This window comes from Lissotriton helveticus, chromosome 6 (genome assembly GCF_964261635.1).
Source record: "Lissotriton helveticus chromosome 6, aLisHel1.1, whole genome shotgun sequence".
Taxonomy (NCBI): Eukaryota; Metazoa; Chordata; class Amphibia; order Caudata; family Salamandridae; genus Lissotriton; species Lissotriton helveticus.
The window spans coordinates 521,438,217-521,455,578 of NC_136067.1; the positions used below are offsets into that span (position 1 = coordinate 521,438,217).

The window sequence follows — 17,362 nt, forward strand, 5'->3', positions numbered from 1 at the left end:
CTCGTAAATACCGTCAGTGGGTCCACATCAATGGACGACGGACCGAAGCCCTCCGAGACACGGGAGCCAGTGTGACGGCCGTCCGCTGCCACTTGGTGACCCCCGAACAGATCATCCCGAACGTACGCTGCCACGTGAGGGCCGCCGACAACTCCGAAACTCTATGCCAGATGGCCCGAATTCCCTTCGAATGGGGGGGGAGTGTCGGGCACCCTCAAGGTGACCGTCCGGGACGACGCCCCCGTGGACTGCCTCCTTGGGAACGACCTCGAGAGCTCTCCCTGGGCCCAAGTCGAGCGGAGAGAGCACCTAGGAATGATGGGATTACCAGAGTGGGTCTGTGCGACGACCCGATCTATGGCGGCCCGAGCCCCGGCAGCGACCGAGGCCGCCCCGACCGAAGAGCCGGAGTGGCCCGAGCCACCACCCTCTGCCATCCATGAAGAATGCGACTCCGAGACAAGGCCCTCGGAGCCCGGAAACCACCACGAGCTCAGCGACATCCCCGAACTCGCCCAATGGCGCCAAGAGGGTGGTCCCACCCGAGAACAGTTTCGGCAGGAACAGAAGACCTGCCCTTCCCTCGAGGGGACCCGCCAACAAGCCGCTGCCCAAGCTACCGGGGACACCTCAGGGTCCCACTGGGTCTACTGGGACCACGACCTCCTATATAGTGAACAGAAAATTACCGAGCTGGGGGCCAGCCGAGTGCTAGTGGTTCCCCTGCGGTTCAGAGACTTCCTTTTGAACCTGGCGCACGATGTGCCCCTCGCAGGGCACCTGGGGCAGGACAAAACTTACAGCCGCCTGGTGACCCATTTCTACTGGCCCAAAATGCGCACTGATGTACATAACCACTGCCGCACCTGCCCGACATGCCAAGCCAGCGGAAAGAGCGGGGGGAAGGTGAAGGCCCCGCTCCAACCTTTTCCAGTAGTGACCACCCCCTTCGAGCGAGTGGGAATAGACATTGTGGGGCCCCTGGACCCTCAAACCTCACAAGGGTATCGCTTCATACTTGTCCTGGTGGACCACGCCACCCGCTATCCTGAGGCCATCCCCCTCAGAACCATCACCGCTCCCGTGGTGGGGCGAGCCTTGATGGGGATCTTCTCCCGAGTAGGATTCCCCCGGGAGGTCGTGAGCGATCGGGGCACGAACTTTATATCTAAGTATATGCGGTCCATGTGGCAACAGTGCGGGGTCACATACAAGTTCACCACCCCGTATCATCCCCAAGGGAATGGACTTGTGGAGCGGTTCAACCGGACACTCAAGGGAATGATCCAGGGCCTAGAAGAGCCACTACGACGCAAATGGGATGTCCTGCTGCCCTGCCTCCTGTTTGCCTATCGGGAGGTACCACAGAAATCCCTGGGGTTCAGCCCCTCTGAACTCTTGTACGGACACCCTGTCCGAGGTCCGCTCAGCCTAGTCAAAGAAGGCTGGGAAACTACCGTCCAAGGCGCACCACCGGATGTCTACCGGTACCTCCTGACCCTCCGAAACCAGACTCGGAAGTTCCGGGCCCTTGCAGAGGCCAACCTGGAGGCCAGTCAGGAGGACATGAAACGCTGGTACGACCAGCACTCCTCCTCCATCGAGTTCGAGCCGGGCCAGCGGGTCTGGGTCATGTCCCCGGTCGAACCATGTGCCCTCCAGGACAAATGGTCGGGGCCCTTCAAGGTGATCGAGCGCAAGAGCCCCGTCACTTACCTCGTGGATATGGAGTCTCCCCGGAACCCCCTCCGGGTTCTGCACGCCAACCGGCTCAAACCTCATTTTGCCCGCACCGAACTGAGCCTGCTACTCGCTACCGACGATGGGTCCGAAGACGACTCCGAGCCCTTGCCCGACCTCCTAAAGTGCACTGAGAAGGACGGCTCCGTCGAAGGGATCTCTCTCTCCCCCGACCTGACCCCCGCCCAGTGCCGAGACTGTCAAGAACTGTTGGGACAATTCACAGATCTGTTCTCCCTCACCCCCGGGGTTACCCAATGGTGTGTCCACGATGTCGACACCGGGGACAGTCAGCCAGTACGACACCGGGCCTACCGGGTCCCCGACCGAGTTCGGGCCTGCATCCAGACGGAAGTCACCAAGATGCTGGCCCTGGGGGTAGTCGAACCCTCCGACAGTCCCTGGGCCAGCCCAGTGGTCCTGGTCCCCAAGGCTGCCGCGCCTGGCACCCCGCCAGAACTCCGGTTTTGCGTCGACTACCGGGGGCTGAATGCTGTTACGAGAACCGACGCACATCCCATCCCCCGGGCCGATGAACTGATCGACCGCCTGGGGGCCGCCAAGTACCTCAGTACCTTCGACCTCACCGCCGGGTATTGGCAGATCGGCCTCAACCCTGGCGCCCAGGAGCGCTCAGCCTTCTCCACGCCCGACGGCCACTTCCAGTTCAAGGTGATGCCCTTCGGCATGAAAAACGCCCCGGCCACCTTCCAGAGACTAGTAAACAAAGTACTGGCGGGGCTAGAAGAGTTCAGTGCCGCCTACCTAGACGACATTGCGGTCTACAGCCTCCACTGGGCTGAGCACCTGAAACACCTCTGGGAAGTCCTGACAGCCCTCCGCCGGGCTAACTGTGAAGGCCAGCAAATGCCAGATAGGCCAAGGGTCCGTGACCTATCTGGGACACCAAGTGGGGAGCGGCCAAGTGGCTCCCCTCCAACCCAAGATCGACGCCATCCTAGCCTGGGAACCTCCGGTCAACCAGACCGCCGTCCGAGCCTTCCTGGGGCTCACGGGGTACTATCGGCGTTTTATCAAGAACTATGGGAGCATTGTGGGGCCCCTCACGGAACTGACCTCGAAGAACCGGCCACAGAAAGTGCAGTGGACACCCTCGTGTCAGGTGGCCTTCGAGACCTTGAAAGCAGCCATGTGTACCGCCCCTGTGCTCCAGGCCCCCGACTACAGCCGAGAGTTTGTGGTCCAGACCGACGCCTCGGAACACGGCATCGGGGCGGTCCTATCGCAATTGGACTCCGCGGGAACTGACCATCCTGTGGCCTTCATCAGCCGGCGGCTGCTGGCCCGAGAACAGCGCTGGAGCACCATCGAGAGAGAAGCCTTCGCTGTCGTGTGGGCCCTCAAGAAACTCAGGCCCTACCTCTTCGGCACCCACTTCCGGGTGCAGACTGACCACCGGCCCCTAAGGTGGCTGATGCACATGCGTGGCGAAAATCCCAAACTGCTGCGATGGTCCATCTCCCTCCAAGGCATGGATTTCACTGTGGAGCATCGCCCTGGCAGTGACCACGCCAACGCGGACGGCCTGTCCCGGTTTTTCCACCTCGACGAAGAGAGCCCCCAGGAAGATGGGTGACTCTCCCCGCCTTCAGCTGGAGGGGACGTGTGTTGGACACGGCCTCGTGGCGTGGTCCGACCCCGTCCGCATGGAGGGCCCAGGACGACATCGGCCCTCCATTTACCTACTATCGACCCCCCTGACACGCACATTCACGAACCATCGGCGCGAGCAGCCTCCCCGGCCACCTACAGCTCTCCCCCTCCCTGGTACCCCGGCAGAACCTGCTCGCCAACGCTGCCAGCCTGGCACCCTGACCAGGCCACCCTTTCCGGCCCGACTCCATCTTGGGACCCTCACGCCCCGAACACGTGGCCGCAGCCATCCCGGGCCCGGCCCCAGCGAAGCCCAGACATTGAGGCACCAGGATCCTCCTAGGTGGTAAAGTGGCCACTCGACCAGATCCCGGAGGAGGAGAGTCTCGATGGGCCTTCCACCGCCCCCGGACGCCTGGTATCGATCGCTCCCCCGGCTCCCTGGGCGCTGGCTCCGCCCCCCTGCTGGGTGTCTGGACACCTTCATCCCGGCCCCTCTGACCCCCAGGCGCGAGGGTCCGGACATCAAAGCCCTCCAGTCCTATATCTGGGCCAGCCCGGATCAAGACGGCAGTTGTATCTGGAGTCGAAGCCCTGCTGACCTCGTCGCGGCTGATCCTGATCCGAACTCTTGCACCTGGAACTATCTTCGAGGCCCTGCTGACGCTGTCGCGGCCTGACCAAGCTGAACCACCTTCGAGGCCCTGCTGACGCTGTCGCGGCCTGACCAAGCTGAACCACGCCCTGCTGACGCTGTCGCGGCCTGACCAAGCTGAACCACCTTCGAGGCCCTGCTGACGCTGTCGCGGCCTGACCAAGCTGAACCACCTTCGAGGCCCTGCTGACGCTGTCGCGGCCTGACCAAGCTAAACTATCTCCGAGGCCCTGCTGACGCTGTCGCGGCCTGAACCCTTGAACTATCCACGCACCAGTGGGTGCCAAGACTGTCCCGCTACCCCTTTCCCCGAGACCACGACATTACGGATCCCTCGATCCTTGCCGCTACCCTGCCAAGAACTTGCTTTGATTACTTATATAAAGATTCGTGTGAATATCCTTCCTGTGTGGTGTCTATCTGTAAGTAGTGTGATTGCTCTGCTGGTACGATTGTAGGAGCGGAGCCTCGCCAAGGAGGCCTCCCTACGGCGCTCGGCCTATTCCCCAGAGAGAGGTGGGACTCGGGGCGGACAGTCAGACACCTTCTGTCTCCCCTGGGGTCGCCTTTCCAACAGTGACTAATTTGCATAGTATGTATTACTAACGTCTGCTTATCTTGCAGCGTATCTGTTTAGTTTTTCATCTTATCTTACTGTAGGTCACCTTGGAGTGGTACACACAGGGCGAGACCCTGTGTTGTCCTGAAGAAGAGCTCTGGGAAAGCTCGAAACATGTTGACATCTGCTAGGGACTCCTAACGCATTTAGATAGGCCCACTAGAGGCTCACTCCATTTTTAATAGACCAACTAGGAGCCCGAATAAAGTTTTTTCTGCCCACTAGTTAGGTACTTTTTAATACACTCCACTCCACCACACCACTGCACTACACATAGCTCCTCACTATATAGTGCTCCTACGTCTCATCGCAAGTCGTAGCACGCCTCAACCTGCAGCAGGTTGAGATGGCCCCTATGATGAAGCAGGTCACCGTGGAGAAACCCTGGTGAGTGAGGGGACTCAATAAAGGAAATCTTTCTTTTTGTTAGATTTTCTAGCTCAATCTGAGTGAAAATCTGCTACACATTTCAACATTTTAAAATTGGTATACTCCTGACGGGCATATTTAACTTACCTATAAGCCCGGAGTATATGGTAGCAAGATGTACCCAGGGCCTCGAAGTTAAATGTTGCCAATGGACTGCAACACCCATTGGGCCAACTGCTACAGTGACAATGTAAACATGACTGCAGACTTGCTACCAGTAGCCTGGCTGTGCAGGTTCTGACTGCAAATTCAAACTGTCAAATATGATCCCTTTGGCAGGCCTAAACCTTACTTTTGAATATTTACAAGTCACTCTAAGTAGGCCATATCGCCATTAAAGGAAGGATACATGGTATTTAAAAGTAGGACTTGTAAAAGTATAATGTTAAACATGTCCTTACAGTAAAAATGCCCTCAAACGTATTTTCACAGTAGTAGGTTTGGTTGCTCCATAGGAAAACAATGATGGTGCAGTATTAATTCCTAATCCTGTATCTCAGGAGCTCAGTACTAGCTATAAAAATAATTAAATAAATATTTTTGATAGTTGTTAAATATCTACTTTAATGGTGAAGTCAGATTTGTTCTGAATATTACACAAAAGTAACTTTTTGCCCTGCAGGATACCTCCGGAAGCCAAATCTGCCTTCTGCTCTTTCCCTCTGCCAGCCAGAAATTAACATTTCCATGTGTGTGAATGAGGTGTGAGCTTGCTCCCAGGATCAAATAGGTTGACTTGAATGGGCAATTGTTTTTTTCTTATGACATTTGTGGCGCACCTAAAAGGAGGGAAACAGAATGTCAAAACAATTTGTATGTATCCACTGTCTAGTTGCTGAAAGCTCCGTTTTTGCCCTACCTGACACCTATCTCTGAGTTTGTTGGGGGTACAGGGACTTCCTAATACTGGATTTTAGTGTTCGATGAGGGTGGACACTACTACTATCATAGTAGACCACACACACACACCCATCCCTCAGATCCCAAGTTTTGTGTGGGTGTAGACTTCGGCTATTTTGAAAATGCCAAAAGTGGCATTTATATTGTGGCACAGAGCAGCAGAGCATCAAAACGCCAAATTGGGTGTAAAGCCTGAAAAATTAAACCACAATATAAATGTTGCTTGAATAACATTGACGAACGCTACCGGATCCCATAACTGGGAGTCCTGATATGTTTATTCCTTTGACTACATCCCATAAATCTTGTTGTACAGTGGGAACTGTAAACTTTAGAAACCAGTCTATTTGAATATTAAACTAGGCCGGATTTGGAAAGAACCTTGCATTTTTCCAAAGTAGCACAGTAGGTCCATGGCTTTTTGTGCCGCATGGGGGGTATACATGTAAATGGTTTTCAATACTGCCAGCATTACTCTTAGCTGAAGTTGTGTTGGTGGAAATTCTTGGGTGAGCATGCAGGAATAGGTAAGTAATTTAGCAACCATTTATAACCCCTATTTTAGTATTTCAACTGTTTAACGCTGTTTCTATACAGCTACATTGTACAAAGGGGATACTTTCTATACCATATCTCATTAGATGGGCATAATGGCTTTGCTCTACTTGCAGTAAAGTGTTATACATAAAGCAATGAATTGCCACACCTAAGAGCACTGCAAACATGAACATGTCTCCATTACAAAATAAAAACTTGTCAGAGTTGCTTTAGAACATTCAAATCTGTGACCAGAGATAAAACACTGAACTCACCAGCAGGTGTATTAACCACCTGGGTTTGTTATCAGTGCACCTAAAACGTGCTAAATTACACATAGAACAGGTCCCAATGATCAAAGTGAAGTCGCAATCACAAAGTTAAACCAAGACAGCTTTACTGCCACACTATTTAACGCTGCCAGTTTCTGTTAAGGCCTAGTTTTGTAAAAACATAGGGGTTTATTTACAAGCCCCTTGCGCCACCGGTACGTTACTTTTTCCCCATATTAAAAGTGACGCACCGGCGGCGTAAAGGGCTTGTAAATAAGACGGCATAAGATGACACAGATGCCGCTTCTCGTGACACTCCTTTCTGCTGTCTTCCCATCCAAAGAAGTACATAAAAAAAATAGTTTTGTTTGTCACACGTAAGCAAGCCGAACGGTTGACGGCCCTTTATTATTTATGGGTTTTTATGTAGCGCGAACTTTACCCAAAGGTGCCAGAGCGCTTTACAATAGAACCAGTTACATTACTAAAGGACTTCAGAGTACATGAATAACATAAAAGATATATACAGTTATACTATCCCTTAGTGTAAAAAAAATAAGTATTTCTGACGACAGCGTGCATATTCCTAGCACAGTCGTACCTTTTGATACCAACCTGCTCCAATCTAACCACTTAGGAAGAAACAGACACTGCTAGTGGCGGGAAAACCTGATGACTTTACATTGGTTTAGGCAATTGTTTACATCAAGTCTTGCTCAGTGAGTTCTTATTATTCATTGGCTGTTGAGCACCGGAGATTGTACAATGGATTGTGATTGGCTCAGAAAACTCTTGCCAACTGTTCATTGGCGCAGTGGTCTCCCTGTCAATGAGCCGGCGCCAGTGCTTGAGAATCGCAGTGGTAGCTGAACTTGCGAGTTTACCCTTTTGGCGTGCATTCAGTTTGGCCAGCCAGTAACGCGGCCTCGCAGCAGTTTCTGTACCGCTCTGTTTCTTGTCAACGACCTTCTTCCAAAGACGTTACGTCCCCGTTCCGTACAAAATACTGTGACTCTTTCAAGCCTGAGTGTAGGGGACTCTGACCGACAGATCGGCGCCTTGCAGTGCTTCCCCAGCGCCCGCTTCGAGATCGGTGAGTTTACCAAGCATGGCTGTTTCATGTGGACAATGTGACCATGCTGCCCTGAGCTGCCCTGCTAGCTCGTTTAGAGCTGCACTGTCAGCGTATCGGAGTGCATTGTAGTGTATTAGAGCGGTTTCGCTTTCGTTTTGAGGGTTGTGTTTACCATGTGTCTTTAACTCGCTGCTGTTGCTTCTGGGAATTGGGTCACACACTGCAGGACCGACTTCTGGTCCAGCGGCGCTCAGACAGTACCATCAGTAGCTCCCCTCTGAACTGAAACCCTTCCACTCCTAAGCTAGGCATTTTCCTTGTATTTGTCAATTATTTAGACCATCTAAAGGAAGCTGAAGATTGCGTTCACGGGGTTAAGTTGTAACTCAGTTAAATTGTACTTCTGATTATCAACTTTATTCATTTGTAACTACTTACTATTGGTATAAAACTCCACTAGTTCCTTTTTTAACAATGCGATAATTGTTTTGAGTGTGCCTAACATGCATTTACAAATCTACTTCGACGGTATGAGCAGCCAGATGTTTTGCATGTCACGGTTGTATAGTTATTTATATAAAGAGGGATTGTTCTCTTCATGGTAGTTTAAACAACACGGGCAAAGGACAGAATAAAATGGGGTGTGAATTCCCTTTTTACTCCTCTGAACAAGTGTATAGCAGATGCTGAAAGGGAGGGCAAGAAGCAATGTATTCAGGGCTGGACTGGCCATAGCGGGCACCGGGCAATCCCCCGGTGCGCCGCACGGGTGGGGGCCGCTTCTAGGATCTAAATCGCCCTGTACCAAAATCGGCCGAAATCCGGCCCGGCAAAGAGCTCGGCGGCACCTCCATACCCCCTCCCCCCTCCCCCCGAGTGGGGAGGGGGGCCGGCCGAGCCCTTTCCCAGGGCCGGTTGTGGTTCCCAGTCCGGCCCTGAATGTATTCATTCAGACTGTTTCTTACTTATCAAGTATTTGGACGGGACATAATTGAGCTGCATTGTAGCTGCATTGTAGCTATACCCTAACTACTGTAGTGGAGTGTGCGACCTGTTGACCACCACACTACCATAACTGTGTGGTAGACTTCTTGTCCAACAGACGGGAAAATAATTTTTTTCTGGTGAAAGTAGTGTTTATATTGGTTGAAGTGTTGGGATTTTGCGGATCCCAGCAGACTAGGTGAGTGTAGCAATAAAGAAAGATCCTTTTAATTGATATAAATCCAGTTTAATGATCATATGAAACTCCACCCGTTCACGAAGCGTCTGACCAGCAGCAAGCCAACGGTGACAATGGCCAACTGCAGGAACAGGCATTCATGCGTGAGTGACAACCATTCAACTATAAACATGTTTACACACGCGCTGCTGTGAGAACATACATCGCGCGGTGTATGACATAATTATTATACTACTACATCACCTTCCCCCTTACAACAACAAAAAAATAAACAAACATTCAAAATCTAATAAATTCATTATATCTCTCTGGTGCTCTAATAGGTCTGCCAAAGGAAGAAAAAGTTTGATCAATAGGCTGCTATAAACTCTTTGTACCTGCGGAAAACTTTAGTTGCTGTTTGTGGTCTCCTGCCCTTTTGCCACACCTCGCGGGTCCCGCATCGCTGCAATTGTTACCCCGGTCTCTGATCTTGAAGAGGGGGGTCACCTCGGAGGCTGCTGTGGTTGAGTTCTGTGGAGCAGGGCTGCGAGCGGCGGGTACGGGACTCCAGTTCCCAGGAACCCTTGCTGGACTAAACCCTTGTCACCTGTGCCGCTCTCCCTGCTCGCTCCGCCCCTCTAACTAATCTTCCTATATCTACAACCCTCCTTATCCGCTGCGCGGGAGCGCGCCGGGAGAAGCCCGGGCAAAGGGCGGGCCCTCTTAGGCCCTCTTAGGCCCTCTTAGGCCCTCTTAGGCCCTCTTAGGCCCTCTTAGGCCGAAGTAGGCTGGGCTGGGCCCACTCATTTTTTTTAAATTTTTTTTTTATTATACTGTCCCTCTATTCTTATTTTTATCAGTTATTGTTTCTTGTTGAGTACTTTCAGCTACACACAGTTTATCCTGTATAATTCTTTTTAGACATTTTTTTTTAATTTAATTTGCATAAAGGACTGCATCTGTTATCTCCCTCTTTTACATATAATCATGACAGCTAAAAAGCTTCGTTCAGGGAGACTTTTGGTAGGAAGGTCCTGTGCAAAAACCAAATCTAACCCTCTTAGAAACAAGGAGGTCCAAAACCTGCAACTATAGGGCCAGTGTCAATTATTCCAATTATGGGAGAAGCCCAAAGATAAGAATATGCCTACGGATATGGGTGTAGTTGGTTCCCTTGTGGGGTCTCCTAAGTCGTCATTGGAGGGCCCACATATGGAAAATATACCAGCCATGAGCTCACTGATTTGTGAGGAAATTAATTCGACACAACCTACTGCTTCCCTTTCTACTAAATTGCCCGCCCCTAGAGCTGAGTGTATGTTGCAGCATAATACTCTTACAATGTCCGGGGTCAACCTGATTCAAGATCTTGCAGTTGGTTCCAACCAAAGGGAAGTAGGAAATGAGGACTCTCAAATGTTGGATATTGATCTGGATCTCTGTGGGCGCTACCTAGTAGATGGATCTCTGAAGTTATTTGAGGCCACTAAAACTCCGCTTGGTTCCATTCCCCCGGGTCTCTGACTCTATAGTAGCACCCCTTCTATTAAATCCCAAGACATTACCCCCCTGTCTAACATCTCAAATAGTCCCGAGCTGAATATATCGGGCATTCACCCAACTGTCTTTCCCCGCCCAGAGAGTCTTGATAAACCTATCTCTGAGTCCCTGATTGCTTTAGAACATCTGCTGTCCTCTATATTACTGCTATTGGGTAAATTTGTGGGTAGTAATGATTGTGTTCTGGAAACAGTTACCCAGATATTGAAGGTCCTTTTAAATAATTCTTGGGATAAGATACCCAGTATAGATCCTCGAGGTGGTTTGCAAGGGCCTAGATCCGGTGGTGATGTTTCGCCAGGATCTGGGCCCTTGGACTCCCCTCTTAATTCAGCCCAGAACATCTCGCCTGTTTCCGTCGGAAACAAGCTTATACCAACCGAGCTCTTGTCAGTCCCTAAATCTTCTGCATACAATTGTATTACGGACTTGGCTCTTGAAATTGCAGAAGATACTGGCGAAGGAGTTGATTTAAATTCTGTTAGAGTTTTTTCCTATCTTTGCCCAAGAGACTAAGGAGAAGGGGGAAAAAGAAAAAATGGAAAAGCCAAATGGGTGTAGAGGAAAAAAGAGGAAACCTATTCGCAGAATTAAAAAAAAAAAAGAGGCAGAGACAAATAATTTTTGATGATGTTTTAGACCAGCATGGCAAGAGTGATGATAAATTGTCCTTGCCGGCTATTATTGGGTCTGAAGATGGAAGCCCGAAGCAGGGCACCAATATGCAAAGACATGAGGCTCCAGTTCCCCTTGTTGAGTACAACGATATCTTTTCCAGTTGTACGAATCCCAATCTAGGTAGCTCCACTATCGGATCGGGAAGGTCAACGAACCCTTTTCCGATAGTGAAGATGATAAAATCTGCTCCTGGATTGGTATTGGCCCTCAATCCTACTGCTCCCCCCTTTTTTGCCTCGATAGAAGATGCAGTTTGCTCCAATAAATCCTCTGGAACCCCAATAGAGGATAGTATAGATACGCTGACGTTGGATTTCCTCCCTCTCTTTGATACTGATTTAATAATGAATAGATCTTGGCTTCTTAGGTGTTTCAAGGAGATGGATAGTTTGAAGTTAATCCAAACTAGTGACATTGATCTGGTCTCAATTTTGAATGTTGAGGCAGGTTCTTGCACTAGGGTAAGGTTCTATTCCAATCTCATTGTGAACCACATTTTGAAGCAGGTGAGAGTCTTCAGAGTCGTGGGATCGACGTAATGCCTTTCTACCCCATCTGTAGAGTTGATTCCTTTGATAAAAGGCCCTCTGGCTCGAGACAAGCCGGTCCTTCTTTTCCTTTTGAGGATTTAAAGATCTGCCTTTCTAAATCTAAACGTCTAGTAACACATGTAATTCCTCCCTCTTTATCCCTAAATGGAAATAGAGTAGAAGACGGTCAGCAATGGAACTGGTTACCTGGCGTTTTATCAGGTAAATCTACGGACAATCCCAAATTATTTTCTCATCTTTAGCAATAGCGTAAAAATTATCTCTTGGAATGCCGCTGGAATCAAGAACAGCCCTGAAAAGATGCTGTATCTTTACTCCTTGAAGGCTAATGTGATTTGTATTCAAGAGACGTGGTGTGCGGACAAAATAATCGTGGGAAGGGATTACATTGTCCTAGAAGGAGGGGCTGTCGCCTCTAAGAGGGGACACGCTAACGGGGGTATCGCATGCCTGTTATCAAACCGGATAAAGTGGAAATATTCACACCACTTAGATCCCAGTAACCTCTTTCAGGCTGTGACATTATTTAGTTTTGACAATGTGGAAAAGAAACACCCCCTGGTATCACTAAATGCATATATCCCCCCGATGACTGTTTCAATGGAGTGTTAAAACAAGTTTTTGATTTTATTAAACAAATTAAGGATACAGTTCCCTCCCCCCCATGTAATTTTACTAGGCGATCTTAACTGTAAAGTCTCTAATTTAAGCTTGGATCTATTTAGAAACCAGCTTAAAGAGGAATATTTCCAGATTCCTCAAGCTTTTTTTCCAGTTAAAATTAGAACGAATAAGAGCGGGAAATTGCTCCTAAAAAAATTGTCCGAAACCGAGGGTATTATAGCTAATGGAAGGCTTCCCTCCGACACACCTGCACTTTTTACGCATAAATCAAATCACAGTGAGTCGATATTGGACTATATAATCGTGGAATATTGCTTTTTCTATCTACTAAAAGACCTAGTGGTCTCACAGACTTCATTTAGTGACCATAAGGTAATTACTTTAACTCTTTCTATAACACTGCCTCCTGCTGACCCTTGGACTCTTAATGGTGATCTGGTTAATTTTGGTGCTAAATCTGGAAGATGTTTTTGGAACTCAAAAGCCATGAAGGTCCTGGAACATATTCTAGATAAAACACTCAAAGATCTCCATGATTGGCTAGGGGCCGAATTAATGTCTTTTGAGGTTTTTATGAAGGAGGTTACTCTGGCTGCAAGGAAACCCAATTCAATTATAAAAAAGTCCATACTCCCCAGTTCGGTCATTTCCTTAAATAAGGAAATAAATAAATTGGTGAGGGAACAATACTTGTTCAGATCCCCCGAAAGATACCGTAAAATAGCCCTCTTAAATAGAAGAAGACGAAGGGCCAAGATTAAAATAAAAAAAGAAAAAGAGGACTCTTTCTGGATCAATCTGCGTGAGGTGGCAGTAAACGGGCACGCTAGATTGTTCTGGTCTATAATCGGGGAGGGTTGTGGAACAAGAGTTAGTCCCTGCCCTATCCACATATCTGAGCAAATCTGGGTTAATTATATTGTTAATCTATATGCCAGTAATGGGCCTGCGGCCGAGAATGGGAGTTTTTGCAATAATAGTGATCTTCTAATAGATTTCCCGTCCGAAAAAACCATTGAATCGGCCATAAAAGAACTCCGCCTTTCAGGTGCAATGGGGCCCGATGAGCTCCCTATATCTGCCCTGAAGCAGGACCCAGTTTCCTGGAGCAAAATTTTGTTCTTCTTATTTAGATTTTGCTTCCTGAATAAATCTGTCCCCTCGTCCTGGAAAGGGAGCATTTTGGTGCCATTGTTCAAGAAGGGAGATAGGAACGATCCTAAGAATTATCGGCAAATCGCCCTTCTCGACGCAATTGGTAAAGCCTTCTCCAAATGCCTCCTATATACTATAAATGACTGGGTGGAGAGGAATCACATTTTACCTCTAGAACAGACAGGTTTTCGCAAGGGTCATGGTACATTGGACAACCTTACCGCACTTCAGATAATTTCTGATAAATATGTAAGGGTTCGAGGAGGAAGAGTATATGCTGCATTTATAGATTTCTCCACAGCATTCGACAAAGTGGATCGGCCGTTGCTGTGGAGAAAACTTGCTGCTCTAGGCATGCCTCCTCTCCTGTTAGATTTGGTTAAGGCCCTTCACTCAGATACTTGGTGCCAAGTCCTTCAAGGAGGGGAAAGGGGGTTATCACAAATCATTCCTACTATCAATGGATTAAAGCAGGGGTGTCTTTTGGCGCCTCTGCTCTTTTCCCTATACATCCCTGATCTTCCTATGTCTTTATCTGCTTGTGAAGGTATTGCTCCGTCATTAGGGGGATCCCCAATTTCCTGTTTGTTATATGCGGACGATATCCTTATATTGGACCTTACGCCCAAAGGGTTAAATAATCGCCTGCACGCCCTACACCTTTTTGCAGAACTTCACTATTTAAAGATAAATACGGCCAAAAGTCAAATTATGAGTATTTCAGGGAGGAAAAAAAGAAAATATGAGAATTTTGGTTGGTCCGTAGGAGGTCATAAACTGGAGGTGGTTAAGTCTTATGTCTTCCTGGGGAAAATAATATCTGATAACCTAAGTGACAAGCCCCATATTGATAATAACGCCCGGAAGGCCCTGTCTCAGGGTAAAAGTTTGAGTGCATTGTACTCTGCCAATGGGAGAAGACATTTCCCTCACATGCTAGAGGTTTTTAGGGCAAAAATCCCGTCATCCCTTCTGTACGGAACTGAAATAATTGATATAGGGCATTGGGGTTTTTTACATGTTGCAGAAGGAAAAAACCCTACGTTTTTTAGCCTCTATTAACACTGCCTGCACAGTGTTATCCCTGAGACTTGAGTTTGGCATCCGTAGTAGCTGGGTGCAGGGTTTGGCAGGGCTAGTGCGTTGGGTAGCCAGTCTGGCCAGAGGGGATGTGGGTACCCTGAGACACTTAATGAAGTCGGAATTATTGGGCACTTTAAGGGAGTTCTCCTCTATTGTAAAGAATTTCAGGAAAGCTGTTGTACTTCTGCAATTGGAGGAGAGCACTCTTTTCACTCTGTCTGCCGTACAGTTAAAATCACTATTGAAACAGGCCTCGTGGGATCTCAGCTTTAGGCTGGACAGGGAATCTATTCTTGCAAAGAAGAAAGTATCCCCTCTCACTGATACGTGCGTATTAAAACGCATGCAACCCTATATCGCCTGGAACCTATCCCATGGCATACAGCGTTTCTGGCTTCTCTTGAGGCAGGATCTACTCCCTCTTAATAAGCTTATGGCTAAGTGGTATGGTTGCTCTGCAATTTGCAATCTTTGTAATTTGTCTACCCAGGACTTCGTACATGTTCTTTTTATATGTCCTGCACTTCGTTTATTTCGTCGCAAGTGGTTAAGACAAATTTGTTTGAAATTGAATATCCTTACAGCCAATTCTTTCTTATGTGCTTTATATAATCCTCCAAATGAAATGTTCTGCTTTAGCATTTTTAATTTTTTAAAATGTTTCTTGTATATCTATTAGAGGGTTTTATTTAACTGTGTTGTGCTGATTATTTAGTTGTTTGGCAAAAACTTGTTAATGTTTGTTGCATCTGTACGAGCATTTTTGTATCATGTATTTCCTTTTTTTATTTTATGTGGACCTCTTTGGAGTTCCAAAACATAATAAACAAACAAACTTGATCAATAGTAACATTTTGAGGGCTAACAACATTCCTAGTACATTGCTGACTATTATTTTGAAAAGGCAAAGGTTCAGAATAAACAGGTTCTTTACCAACATTAGGGACACTCAACCAAAAACTCCAATCCAAACCATCGGAATGATCTTTCTCTTGTCTACCCCCAATGATCTCAGCCTGTTGTTCCGTCACTTTTACTAACTGGCGTTTATTCCACCAACCCTTTTTTCCCAAAAATGCTGCTCCTTTGCTAACTCTCACAACCTGAAGTGGTGCAAAAAATTTCGAACGACCTTTGGCAATTCTCCCTGGATTCTTAATTAGCACCCAATCACCTGCAAAGATATCTACAACTTTACCATCCATCCTTCCATCAAAGTGTAGCTTCATTTGGTTTTGCTTGTCCTGAACAAACTTCCTAACCGAATCTAAATCTGCAACTTTCTTGATATCATTCTGACTCAACCAAGAAGGGAATAAAAGAGAACGATTTTCCCTCCCTCTCAAAAGAGAAAAAGGGGATACTCCTGTAACACAATGAGGGGACGTATTATAATGCCACACCTTTTGTTTGACGAAATCCTCCACCTTGTAATTACATGACACAGCGGTCTGAATGCCTTCTTTAATTACCTTATTCCCCCTCTCAACTAAACCATTGGAAGCTGGAGAATATAATGCCACTTTCAACTGTTTAATATCCAACTCCTTCAAAAACGTACACATTTTGTCAGAGACAAAATGTGTCCCATTGTCGGTGACAATTAATTTAGGAGTCCCATGCAAATCAAAAATCTTTTTAAGAAAAGATATAGTTGAATCCGAATCCGGAGACTTCACAAAATCGAAATACATCCACTTGGAAAAATAATCAACCAACAGAATCACATACTTATTCTCCTGCTTCAAAATAGAATACGGACCTGAAAAATCAACCCCGACTTTTTCCCAAGCCGAGTTTGGAAAATCAGTAGGCTGCAAAGGAACCTTCAAGGTACGCCAATGTTTGTCAGACATTAAACATTCGGGGCAGGAATCAATCAAATTTCTGACCTGAATATCAATTGAAGGCCACCAATAATGCTGTTTGATACGCATAACCGTTTTCGTCACACCCAAATTACCCTGATGTGCCTTATTGATAATTGACTCATGCAGTCTGAAAGGTGGAACAAATTTTTCCCCTCTTCGAATTATACCGTTCTCCACCGAGAGTTCCTCCGCAACTTGTGCAAACCTGCGCAAATCTCCACTCAAACCCCTAGGTTCTGGCCAACAATGAGTAGTGTAGTCAATGACTTTTAGAAGTACATTGTCTAATAAAGCAGCCTCCTTCCAGTCACTCTCAGAAATAACATCACACAACTCATTCACTGCATCCACCACAGTAACACACTCCACATCTTCCACCAGAAAATCCTCCTCATCATCCTTAGTCATAGCCATCCTGGATAAACAATCAGCACGAAAATTCTTGCCTCCCAAAATATGCTTGACCGTAAAATTGAACTCTTGCAACTTTGACACCAATCTCATGAGTCTCGCTGACATGGAAGCTGAATTAGATTTATTAAAAATATAAACCAAAGGCTTGTGGTCAGTAACTAACTCAAATTTCCTTCCCCAAATATACATCTTGAATTTGTGAACCGCCCATGCACATGCCAGAGCCTCTCTCTCTATTGTGCTGTATCTTTGCTCAAAATCCTCGAGGGCTCTAGAAGCGAACGCTACAGTTTGTTCCTGACCGTTAACTCTCTGAGTGAGAACAGCACCCAGATCAGAAATGCTAGCGTCCACTGTAATTATAGACCCAGCATCCTCCCTAAAAGCATGTATGGCTTTAGCTGAAACAATCATTTTTTT

At 47.6% G+C, this 17,362-nt stretch overlaps 1 protein-coding gene across 4 annotated transcripts in view; it reads left to right on the top strand.

Annotated features, from left to right (window-relative positions):
• The window catches only part of PRIM2 (DNA primase subunit 2), a 1,274,342-nt gene that overhangs the window by 114,649 nt on the left and 1,142,331 nt on the right, over nucleotides 1-17,362 (top strand). The window contains exon 1 of one of the 4 annotated variants that reach the window (XM_078647993.1): nucleotides 7,578-7,859. The exons of the other annotated variants lie outside the window; for them this stretch is intronic. The gene's annotated coding sequence lies outside the window, so the exon portion shown is untranslated. Of the gene's footprint in view, nucleotides 1-7,577; nucleotides 7,860-17,362 lie in introns of those variants that run through there. 4 annotated transcript variants of the gene reach the window in all.